The 12,991-nt window shown below is 50.2% G+C and overlaps 1 protein-coding gene across 1 annotated transcript in view; it reads right to left on the reverse strand.

Moving 5' to 3' along the window:
• LPP (LIM domain containing preferred translocation partner in lipoma) overlaps positions 1-12,991 on the reverse strand; it is a 284,010-nt gene that overhangs the window by 230,247 nt on the left and 40,772 nt on the right. Inside the window, exon 2 of the mRNA XM_081190316.1 lies at positions 1,366-1,464. The gene's annotated coding sequence lies outside the window, so the exon portion shown is untranslated. The remainder of the gene's footprint in view (positions 1-1,365; positions 1,465-12,991) is intronic.

The raw sequence follows: 12,991 nt of genomic DNA on the forward strand, positions 1-12,991 counted from the left end.
CCTGGCGTGCTCTGGCCCATGGGGTCACGAAGAGGCGGACACGACTAAACGGCTAAACAACAACAACAAATAAATTTTATGAAGGGGGGGGGGAACTGGGTTGCTGGTATTTTGCCAGCCCAGGCAGGCAGCCTTCCACAATGAGCCATCCCTGCTGCAAACTAAATTTGGTACAGGGATAGTGAGGTTGGGGACATATTAGACAGGCAAACTCAGGAGGGTTCTGGAAATGTAGTCGGGGAAGGAAAGTCTCATCCTGAAAGGTGCTGCAAAGACGCTGGCATGCTCAGTGATGGACGGAACCAAAGTTTGCAATAAAGTACAGGAAGTGGCATGCACAATTCCAGGACCCGGCTGCAGATTATTCCCCGCCCTCTCTGCATTCTCACCAGGAGCAAAAAGGTTGGGGGCACCCCTGGCTTTGCACTCTAACTGTTCCAAGGTATGAATTTGGGCAGCGCGAGGGAATGGGGGCAGTGGCACACGCAGCGCTTGTTGTTTGTTGACGAAGAATCTTCGCCCCTCTGCCCCAGATGCAGGGAGAAGCAGCTAAACCGAGTCCCAAAATAAACCCCAGCTCTTTTCTCGACACCAGAGTTCCTTTCCTCCTCTAAAGAAGTGCTTCGCGTAACCGAAGGGATTGATCTGCAGTAATGTGTTGGGTCAGCCCTTCTAAAATTTCAGTCCTCGTTTGCATCCTGCATGCATTATTTACTTTACTAAAGAGCGAAAGAAGAGAGAGAGAAGCGTAGCAAAGGAAGGGCAACAAGAGCCGTGGAAAAAGGCAAGCCTTTGAAGAAATCAATGCTCCATCACTTCGGAGAGGGCTTTTGTGTACACACACATTGTAAAGCCGCTCTGCTGACCCCAAATCACCTTTGCCAGGGCCACAAAGCTACCAGAACAGCAGAAACGAAAACATTCAACCTTGGACCGAAAAGCAAACGAGAGGGTAGCGTGTGATGCAAGGACACGGAAAAGTCGGGTGTCAGGGAAATGAGTTCTCTTGCTCTCAGCCTTCTCCCTGGTGTGCAGTTTTTTTAAAGGAAGGAATTTTGTTTGACATGGAGGTCCACGTTCAATAATCCCATGCAACCATCTTTGGCAGTTCTATCCTGCCTTTCCTCCAGGAATCTGAGGGATCACCTGTTTTAGCTGCACAACAGCCCTTCGAGGTAGGAGAGGCTGCAAGATCAAAATCAGGACTGGCCCAAGATCAGATGGTGATTTTTTGAGGCTGCGTGAGGATTTGAACCCAGTTTCTCATGCCTTTAAACCAATACATCGTATTAGCTGTTCCTTGTGCAGATCAGAAGATGCAATAGTTAATCAGCACTGCAGATTTCAGTTCTGGCAAGGATTTACCTGGAGTCTGCTGCTCAGTTCTGGATCCCACAGTTTAAAAAGGAATGTTGTCTGTTGGGAAGTGATTTCAGGAGGAGAGCTCTGGAGAACCGACTGGGCCTAGCAAGCAAAGAGAAGCAAGAGGTTTAGTCTCAAAACAGTCCTGCGTTCGAACATTGACGGGCTGTTTGGCCTACCTGGCAGGGACAGGGTGTTGCGGAAATAAAACAAAGCCATTATTGTTAACCAGGTTAAGCACTTGGCAATGTTAAGGTGGGACATGGGTGGCGCTGTGGTTTAAAACACAGAGCCTAGGACTTGCTGATCAGAAGGTCGGTGGTTCGAATCCCCGCGATGGGGTGAGCTCCCGTTGCTCAGTCCCTGCTCCTGCCAACCTAGCAGTTCAAAAGCACGTCAAAGTGCAAGTAGATAAATAGGTACCACTCTGGCGGGAAGGTAAACGGCATTTCCATGCGCTGCTCTGGTTCGCCAGAAGCGGCTTAGTCATGCTGGCCACATGACCTGGAAGCTCCCTTGGCCAATAAAGGGAGATGAGCGCCGCAACCCCAGAGTCGGTCACAACTGGACCTAATGGTCAGGGGTCCCTTTACCTTTACTAATGTTAAGGTATCAACACACCCTCAAAACTCATCCCCAGTGTTGCTAATATATGGGCTGTCATGTCACCTTCAGATAACTGAAGCGCTGTCACATGCAAGATGGAGCAAGCTAGTCTTCTGCTGTTCCAGAGAACCTGAACCAATGGACTCTAAACACTAGGAAGAACTTTCTGACACTAAATACTGTACAACAGTGGAACGGACTCCCTCAGGAGGTAGACGGTGGACTCTCCATCCTTGGAGGTTTTTAAGCAGAGGTTAGGTGGCCATCTGCCAGAGATGCTTTAGTTGAGATTCCTGTATCGCAGGGGGTTGGACTAGATGACCCTCGGAGGTCTCTTCCAACTCCACAATTCTATGATTCTCACACTTGTCCAATACATTGTCAGGCTCAAGCAACCTTCTTATGCATGATTTGAATGCCTAATGAAGTTCACCTGAGCAACTTTCCCTTTGTGAGATAATAAGGACATTATCCTCTTGTTGTTTTGTGGGAATATCTGTTTGCTTTCCTAATAGACCAACACAGTTACCTGCAACTTTTGTTAAGTGGTAGACATCAATATAAGGGGCTAGGCATTTCTCAAACAAAAGCTGAGTGGTTCCCCCACCCCAGAATACAATATCTGAAGCACGTGTGGGGAGAACAGATGCAAGGAATTTAAAAAGGTCTGACTACAGCAGACCTCAACAATAAGCTATTAAGCCTGAAAGGATAGTGATTCCTAAGGAAAACGCAATAGACAACCACCAAATCCAGCTCCAAATTCCTTGGTCAAAACGTGTCCTGCAAATTATTAAACCACTGTTTGCAAAGCAATCGTCAAAGTTATGGGATTCATTTTGAACTCTGATATTTTAAAGGGTCTGTAGCCATTTGGCAACACTGCCTGGACCTTTCACGGGCACCACCTCCTGGTTTCAAACTCTTAACAAATGAGGACCAGGAACCTACATTGTTAGAGTAGATTCTCGGGGGTCCAAATCCCAGCAGTCCTGAATCAACCCTTTCCAGAAACTGGATAAGAGCATATGGCCTGGAGGAAGCTTTACCAGGTAAATACATCAGGACCATCATTTGCATGAGGTCCCCCTGAAATGAATGGCAGCTGCACATGCAGAGATGTGCATAAAAGCTCCCCTGTTCAGGTGACCTTTTCACATAACCAAACAGGGACTGCAAGGCTGAAGTGCGACAGCAGGGATAGGCAACCTAAGGCCCATGGGCCACAAGCAGCCCACGGGGGGCATTGAACCGGCCCACAAGCCACCCCTCAACCAAGCCACCCACTCGGCGAGTCCCCGCATGCTGTGCTAAACTGGTGCAGCGCAGCACGGGGACTTGCTTCCACAGTGCTGGAAATCGTTTCTGCGCATGCTCAGACACCAGAAATTGGGTCTGTACAGACGCCAGAAATCGTGGGCGCATGCGGGATCCGGCCCATGAAGGGATCTTGGCTGGAGTGAACCGATCCAGGCGAGGTAAACTTTGCCGACCCCTGGGCTACAGCTTGAGCCAGGGCTCAGTTCCACATTCTCTTTTCCATGCCAGCACTCAAACCTGCTGCCCTGAACCCATAAGTAACAGCAGCCGAAACACCCCAGGTAAGCATGCCTAACTTCCACAGGATCAGGGCATTAGCCCTAGGATGCCTCATTTTAGAAACGATGTCTTAAAACGTTGCACAAAATTTCTCCAAAGGCAAGACACCCATCTGCAGCTGCAGGAGAGTCTTGGGGGTGTATAGCTCATGATTAGGGGTGGGGTGGGGGAGCAAAAGCAAGCCCCTTTCCCCCGGTGCGCCACTGGAACTGTGCTCACTGAGCATGGCCCGCAATGTGCCCACAAGCATGTTGGGGGCCGCTCAGCAGAAACGTGTGCAAATTGCTTCCCTGAATTTTGAAGCCAACCAGCAATTCATAGCAAGCTCAAGGAAGACAGTGACTTTGCAGAATTCCAGCAACGCCGAATCGAGCCACTGCAAAAGAGGTCAAACATACTTTGGTGCTTTTCCAAACCGCCAAGTATGAACATTCGACGCTGCCTTTTACAGTCAGGGCTCCTCTACCTCCACATGGTTTAATGTGGCTCTCTGGGGGGCTTGGGCAGGTAAGGACCCTCCCCTGAGCCTTGTAACACGAGATACTGAGGACCTGGAGCCCTTCTGGAAGCTGTGCATGTTGCTCTACGGCTGCATAATCGCCCCCTCTCCCCCCCCCCAGGAACGTACAAAGTTGGCCTTCTATTGAGTCACAGCCGCTTCCAGAAAGGCGAGCAATGTGTTTACTAGAGACAGGCATGGCGAAACGCGATCCTGTTTTCCACGAACTGAACAGCAAGGCTCAAAGCATCCCAGCGTCGCTGGCCTCATGGCGAGCGAGCCGCGAAATGCCTTTGCAGTCAGGGAAATGTTTGCATTTCCAAGGCATCCACGCAGCAGACAAGAAGCAAAACAAGCAAGCGATACGACAGGCTAGCAATCTCGTCTGATTTCACCACTCGCTTTTTTTAACACAACAGAAGGCCCCAGAACATGGCAGCCCAGTCGTCCAGAGGCTCCGTGTCAAAATAGTCTTAAGATGAGGCATTCCCCAAACAGTGGTTCTACTTCAAACATGTACTTATGGGGAAGTTTAGAGGAACTAGGGATTCAGTGTCTTGCTCCCTAACACCTCCCTGTTTGTGCCATAAGTTGTCCTAAACTTTATTCTTCTTTAGAAGCAACACGGGCCCAAAAGCAAGACTCGCACAAGTCCCAGCAATTTCCAAGGGCTTGTGCAAAAGACGCCCCAGCGGATCGTGTCCACTCAATTATTTGTAGGATGCTATGTGCAATCCGAGTTAGGTGCTTGGGAAGAAATGCAGCTGTATTGAAAGAAACAAAATGAAATGCAGTATAAAACTTTCCCACACAGGGCTTCCGCATGTCTCTCCCCTCCCTCTGAATTCAGCTCTTTTGATTTCTTATTTTCTTCTCTCTTCTCCTTTCAGCCTCAAGAATTTGGGGAGGAGAGGAAAAACACTAACCAAATTGGTTTTCCCACTGGCTCCCGGCCAGTTTTACTTTCAGGCTATTCACGCTGATTTATTTATTTTTTTGGATCTCGGTCTGAGAAATACGTTTCTATTGCCCTTGGGTTTCTCAACGCCAGCTCGTTTTTGCAAAAATGTAAATTGGGAGTCTAAATTTAAGGTAACTGATGTCTCTTTCAAGGCTCCTTTTCAAATTGCCAGAATGGCGAATGTGCCCCATCACCCACCCACAATGCTATAATCCCATTTTCAATTCCAGCCTTGCCTTTGAGGAAGGAGGCAGGGGCGTTGCTCCCTCTGTCCCTGAAAAGTGGGTCCCACCAGATCTACTCTGATGCACCAGCCAGCCATGTCCCAGCTGCCTGGCTCCTTACATACTTAACTCTAGGTAAAGGTAAAGGTAAAGGGACCCCTGACCATTAGGTCCGGTCATGACCGACTCTGGGGTTGCGGCGCTCATCTCGCTTTACTGGCCGAGGGAGCTGGCGTACAGCTTCCAGGTCATGTGACCAGCATGACTAAGCCGCTTCTGGCAAACCAGAGCAGCGCACGGAAATGCCGTTTACCTTCCCGCCGGAGTGGTACCTATTTATCTACTTGCACTTTGACATGCTTTCGAACTGCTAGGTTGGCAGGAGCAGGGACCGAGCAACGGGAGCTCACCCCATTGCGGGGATTCGATCCGCCGATCTTCTGATCGGCAAGTCCTAGGCTCTGTGGTTTAACCCACAGAGCCACCTGGGTCCCTTTAATTCTAGAGAGGTTGAGCCAACTGTTTAACGCACAGTGTCAGAAACATGTGTCTCTTTAACCCTCAATATTCCCAACATTTAGGAACCAGAAAGATCCTGCTGCAGAAGAGATTGAATGCTATTTCTGTGCACACAGGAAGGTGGCTGGTCTCCCTCCCTTCTAAGCTCTCAGCTTCCCCCCCCCCCCAGCTACATTCGGCCATCCTGTCACCCCGCAGAGCACGGGGTGTGCAGACGGGGCGAGGAATCAGAAACTCCGCTCAGCCCAACTGGAAGTAGCTGAGGTCCCAAAGACTGTGTCATGTTACTGACACGTAAACCGAGCCTTATGAGGAATGGTTGAGGGAGTTGGGTATGTTTAGCCTGGAGAAGAGGAGACCAAGAGGTGAGAGTCATCTTCCAGGATCTCTGGAGCGCTGTCAAATGGGGTTGTGGGGAAGCAGGTTTTCCGCTGCTCCAAAGGGCAGGACCTGAACAAGCGGATTCAAATCATAGGAAAGGAGATTCCAGCTAGGAAAGAACTTTCTGACTGTGAGAGCTGTTTTGATAGGAGAACCATAGAATCACAGATTTGGAAGGGACCCTGAGGATCATTCAGTCCACCTTCCTGCAAGGCAGGAATATGCAAGTGTCCCAAACGGGGATCGAACCTGCAACCTTGGCATCATCAGCAGCACCATACTCTAACCAACTGAGCTGTCCAGCTGATCAGGGAACAGACTCCCTTGGAAGGTCCTTCTGTGAGCATTTTAAGCAGAGGTTGGGTGGCCTTCTTCAGCTGAGATTCCTGCATTTCAGGGGGTTGGACTAGATGACTGCTGAGGTTCCTTCCATGAGTCTATGGTCGGTAGTGGGCATGGAATATGGTACTACAGAGAACCAATACAGAGAGGACTTTAATAAAGCACAGCCTCCCCTTACTGAGGCATCTGAAAGGTATCACATCTATCATGGAATTAGAATTGGTTTAGAGACACTTGTGGAGGAAACAAACAGTATTTCTCCATAGGGACATTGTTTGGTTGGGGCTGGAGGTCTGGCGGGCCAAGAAGTGACAGCAGCCATGCAAGGGTAGCAAATTCGGAAAGGCGCATTTGAGCTCATGTCCAGCTTGCCATGACGGAAAAGGATGGAGAAATCTGACGCTGTTCTCATTTAAAGGGAAAGTAATCTACTTTGCAGAAGGGACGCGGGTGGTGCTGTGGCCTAAACCACAGAGCCTAGGACTTGCCGATCAGAAGGTTGGCGGTTTGAATCCCCGCGACGGGGTGAGCTCCCCTTGCTCCATCCCTGCTCCTGCACACCTAGCAGTTCGAAAGCACGTCAAAGTGCAAGTAGATAAATAGGTACCACTCCAGCGGGAAGGTAAACAGCGTTTCCCTGCGCTGCTCTGGTTCGCCAGAAGCAGCTTCGTTCTGCTGGCCACATGACCCGGAAGCTGTACGCCGGCTCCCTCGGCCAGTAAAGCGAGATGAGTGCCGCAACCCCAGAGTCGTCCGCGAGTGGACTTAACTGTCAGGTGTCCTTTACCTTTTTAATCCACTTTGTGCCTTCCCAAACAGTACATGAAACAAAATATAGGGATCCAAAGAAACTCGCATTTCTCCAAATCTGGCTGTGCATTTCTCAAGCCAGTTAATGTGTACAAAAATGAATAGACATAGGGAAAGTGTGCAGAAGAATGCATGCATTGGTGGAAATAACATACAAATGTGCATTATGACAGGGGAAAACATTTTGTGCAAAAAAAAAGTGTATTATCGTGCAAAATTGCATACAAAAAGTGTACACCACAGGACACATCGAGAGAAATGCTGGTGAATTCTTGTGAGGATTTTTAAAAAGAATAAGAAGTATCACAAACAAATGCAGAAACCTAAAGATTGGGGGTGGGGGATGAGAAACCGGAAGAAATCTAAATTGACAGATCCACCCATCTCTAAACCATAGTAAATTGGGTGCTGGACTAGATGGGCAGCAGATGGGTGGGGTACAAATAATAAAATTATTATTATAAGTTTATTAGTCTTAGATAGATTTTAGAAGAGGGAGTCTCACCGCAGTACTCAAACATTAACAGGCCGACCAGGAAAGAGAAGCAGCTTATTTTTTATGTTAAACAGAGAAGATCTAGCCCCTCCCGTTGCAAACAGGTTCTGGGGCTAAGCCCCCAGCGAAGGCGCCTTTCCGCTGGTGCGAACAAGGTCAGAAGCATCTCTGGAGATGAGCTCAGGCGAGGCGCATGACGAGAGGGATTATTTTGGAGTGTCAGCTCTGCCTGGGAAGAAGAGTCTAAGGTTACACCGACAAGGCAGAGCGGAAACCCCATAGCCCGTCCTGTTTACAGGCAGCGCCTCCGGCCTGGCGAAACAAGCCCACAACGTCTCGCTCCGGGGAGGGAAAACCGAGCGAGAGGAGCAGGTGCCACCATAATTAAGTGCCAGCCACGTTAGACGCCCAGCAGGGGAACATAAAACTGCCACGGCCGCTCTCGTCTCCTCCAGCTCATCCCGTGCCTTCCTACAGCGGAGGCTGAGGACAGGAGGCTTACATCGCAGTCTCCGAGAAGCCGGGGGAATGTACAAGATGTGCTCTGGGTCTCGCAGCTGCCGACAACTTCCAGAGATGGCGCATGGCAGGGGTGGGTGCCCAGCCGCGTCGCACGGGGCCTCCGACTTAGGTGTTCTTGTCCGACTCTGACCTGGGCTCGTTTTTCACGCCCCGGCTAGCTCGTGCCCCTGGCTGTGCCAGGAGTTGTTTTTTCACCCACCTCAAATTTTTCACAGACGCCCAGATCCCTGGTAGCGTTTGTGACATGCTTGCAACGAAGTAAGCCGGATTTGGGAGCCAGAAGAAGATTTGAACCTTCAACCTTCGGGGCTGCCCTCAAGAGCCCTCAAGGAAAATGTTTATTGAATATGGGGGAGGAATTGTGTACGCTTGACAACGTTGGTAGCCTTAAGATAAATTCAACGGGGTAAATAAGTTTTGATGGATGTAATAATGGAATACTGAATGGTTTTTGTTGTTGTTTAGTCGTTTAGTCGTGTCCGACTCTTCGTGACCCCCTGGACCAGAGCACGCCAGGCACTCCTGTCTTCCACTGTCTCCCGCAGTTTGGTCAAACTCATGCTGGTAGCTTCGAGAACACTGTCCCACCATCTCGTCCTCTGTCGTCCCCTTCTCCTTGTGCCCTCCATCTTTCCCAACATCAGGGTCTTTTCCAGGGTGTCTTCTCTTCTCATGAGGTGGCCAAAGTCTTGGAGCCTCAGCTTCAGGATCTGTCCTTCCAGTGAGCACTCAGGGCTGATTTCCCTTCAGAATGGAGAGGTTGGATCTTCTTGCCATCCATGGGACTCTCAAGAGTCTCCTCCAGCACCATAATTCAAAAGCATCAATTCTTCGGCGATCAGCCTTCTTTGTGGTCCAGCTCTCACTTCCATACATCACTACTGGGAAAACCAGAGCTTTTACTATACGGACCTTTGTTGGCAAGGTGACGTCTCTAATTTATGTAAAATATGCAGGGATTTATGGTATGCAAAATGAACCATGGAAAGTGAAGAAGGGAAGTCGTTGATATTTTACGGTTGTTTAAATGCATATTCAAAATTGTAAAGCAGGAAATCTAATAAAAATTATATGTTTTAAACAAGGAGTCCTCAAGGATTCGAGTAAGGCAAGAGTGTGCCTAATCGGACCACAACTTTGAGCTAAATCCAGAGAGTCTCGCCAGTTCCATTTATTCCCTACACACCACCTTTGTCGCGACTCTCAGCATCTCTCTACTAGACCACGGATGTGGTCCCTTCCGTTTTACGTGGTCCCTTTCCTTTTCCTTACTAGAGACCCATTCATTCATTCATTCATTCATTGCATTTAAATCCCTCCTTTTCTTCCAAGGAGCTCAAGGTCAGGCAAACAGGGTTCTCTCCCTCCTCATTTAATCACAACAACAACCCTGAGGGGAAGGTTGGGCTGAGAGGCAGTGAGGGGCCCAAGGTCACCCCAGCAAACTTCATGGCCGAGTGGGGGATTCGAACCCAAGTCTCTCCCAGGTCCTCGTCCAATACTCTGACTGCTACACTACACTGGTTCTCTTGCAAAAACGTATCTATGCTTAAAAAGAGCTCTCAGCAGCGCAGAGACACAGTTGTGGGCAACTCTCTGGGCTAAGGCCACGAGACTCCAAGCCCAAGGCCCAGAGTTCATGGTAGGTGAAGCCCCGGGTTCAAGACGCAGGACCTTTTATTTCCCTCGCAGCTTACGGGGAGCCCTGGAAATGAGTTGGGCTTGGTTTCAAGATCCTAACATGAGCCAAATCTGAAGAAACATACAGAATTGTAGAACTGGAAGGTACGCCAATGGTTTTATCCCTCTCTGTGCAACCACCTGTCCCCTCACAATCAGATCTGGCCGTAACACTAACGAATTCTCAGGGGGGGGGGGGTTGCATAACTTCTAACCACTACTTTCACACCCTCCATCACCCAGACAGGAGGTTGCCCTGGGGGTGGAAGGAAAGACTGGGGGGGGGTGTGTCTCCCAACTGGTTTTGATCTTGCAGGTATATTCCTCCACCTGTCATGGATGCAATTAGTAACGCATATGTGGCAGATTTACACCGGACTGTCCACACATCATTTTGCTTCATTTATTTCTTCTGAAATGCTTCCCCAATGTTAACACATTATTGTTCCTGCAGGGGGAGCTGCTTTACGCTATAGCAGGCATGTCCAACAGGTAGGTCGTGATCTACCAGTAGATCACTGGACATCTGCAGTAGATCACTGGTAGATCATTGGTTTCCGCCCAAAGAAGCTGAACAACTGTGGCTCCCCTAAAAAACATTTTACCTCCTCCCTGAAAAAACTCAACAACTTTGACCCAACCCCCCCCCCAAAAGGGGTAGATCACTGCCAGTTTTTATGAGTAGATCGCAGTCTCTTGGAAGTTTGCCACCCCTGTGATATAGCACCACAAAAGTGGGACCAAAAACCCCTCATTTGTGCTATGGAATGTTATGGGGTTTCAGCTACGCTACGGGGGCATGCACTGGATGGAAATGAAGCCCCAAAACTTTTTGGCTGCAAATGGAACTGAAAGTGGGATCATGTATGAGCACCCCGAAACCATCATGAGCACAAATCATCGTGGATTCAAACTAAAAGGGGTGCCTGTATGGAAAGAACGTGTGATGAACATTGCGTGTAGTTTGAGTCTCTCTCTGCACACTCTCCAGGGTTGAGCCCAGTGCTCCCAGTGCATCCAAACTGCCTTCTGCCTAGATTTATCTGAGCTTAAAGGTAAAGGGGCCCCTGACCGTTAGGTCCAGTCGCAGACGACTCTGGGGTTGCGGCGCTCATCTCGCTTTATTGGCCAAGGGAGCCGGCGTGCAGCTTCCGGGTCATGTGGCCAACACGATTAAGCCGCTTCTGGCGAACCAGAGCAGCGCACAGAAATGCCGTTTCCTTTCCCGCCGGAGTGGTACCTATTTATCTACTTGCACTTTGACGTGCTTTTGAACTGCTAGGTTGGCAGGAGCAGGGACCGAGCAACGGGAGCTCACCCCGTTGCAGGGATTCAAACCGCCGACCTTCTCATCGGCAAGTCTTAGGCTCTGTTTCCTCAAATGCCAATGCCCTAGAATGTGCCGCTTTGAAGCATGCAAACAATCCATCTTTGGCAGAACGACCCACTTCCCAGCTCTCTGGAAAGAAAACCAATCCATCCTTCTAGGTGGAGAGGTTTTGCAGACTGGATGTGCCCTCTCAAACCATGCGCCACCCTGGCTGTTGGCTAAATGCGAGAGCAACCCAGACCTCTCCTGTGACTCGGGGCTTCCTTGGCTCCAGAGAAACTGCCTAGAACGCTGCCCACCGACATCAGAACCAGTGAAGTGGGAATTAGGAGGGAGGGGAAGAGAGACAGCTGCTCCCCCCCCCCCGACTGGAAGCACAAAACGTTTCTGGCAGGAGAAAAACAAGGAGCTTTGCCAGGGGAAGAAAAGTAGCAAACAGTCCAGGAGACAAATGCAGAGAGTGATAGCAACAAGCGCTCCCCCCCCCCTCTCTCTCTCTCCTCCCTTTCACGAGCCTCTTTCTGCGGTCTCTGCCACGCACGGCCCTCTCGACGGCTTCTGTCACCGTGTGCTCTCAGCGAGATATTTTTAAATCTCTCGCCGCGGATCATAGCTGCGAGTGTATCAGCCAAAATACCTCCCACCGTGGAGAGTTATATATAGATCTGCGCACAGCCAGGGAGCGCAGATATGATGTACAACATTTGCAGCCAACGTAGGTCAGGTTGTAAGAATCTGCAGTGCAGGGGCTTCCGAGGGGGTCCCGCTGAGTTCAAACCCTGCGGCACCACTGGAAGCATCCTCCTTGGCAAAGCCCCTCAAGGGGTCAGGGAGGGAGATGCATATATCTTGTTGACAGGAGGAAGAGAGATGTCCTGTCTCTTAGACAGGAGAGGGGGCTCAGTTGCCCAAGGACGGCACCAGGGGTCAGCAAGGGTCAAGGGCCCCCCCCCTCCAGCAAGAGACCGTGGAGGGCCTTCTTGGGCAAGACACCTCCAATGGCAGGAGTCAAGGTTGACCTGGGATTTTCTGCGTTTCCCCCTTAAATGGCTGTGCTCTTTTATCTCTGGTCGGGGACAGAGGGTGGCGCTAGGGAGGGAGATGTCGTCGCGCCACTCCTTGGTGTGTGGAGTGCCGCAGAGCGCAATCCTCTCCCCGATGCTCTTTAACATCTTTATGCGCCCCCTTGCCCAGATTGTCCGGAGCTTTGGGCTGGGCTGTCACCAATATGCTGATGACACTCAGCTCTATCTGCTGATGGATGGCCACACCGACTCAGCCCCGGACACACTGACCAGATGCTTGGAAGCTGTGGCTGGATGGTTTCGTGGGAGCCGATTGAAACTAAATCCTTCGAAGACAGAGGTCCTATGGCTGGGTCGGGATGGCATGGGGATGAGGGACCAACTCCCTTCTCTTGCGGGGGCCCAATTAGTGCCATTGCCTTCCGTTAAGAGTTTGGGTGTAATCCTTGACGCCTCCATTTCCATGGAGGCACAGGTTATAGCAACAGCCAAGGCAACATTTTTCCACCTTCGCCGCATCAAGCAGTTGGTCCCTTACCTTTCCCGCCCCGACCTGTCCACAGTGATCCATGCGACGGTCACCTCCAGGCTTGACTACTGTAATTCGCTCTACGCGGGGCTGCCCTTGAAGCTGT

This window comes from Podarcis bocagei (genome assembly GCF_964188305.1).
Source record: "Podarcis bocagei genome assembly, chromosome: 4".
NCBI lineage: Eukaryota > Metazoa > Chordata > Lepidosauria > Squamata > Lacertidae > Podarcis > Podarcis bocagei.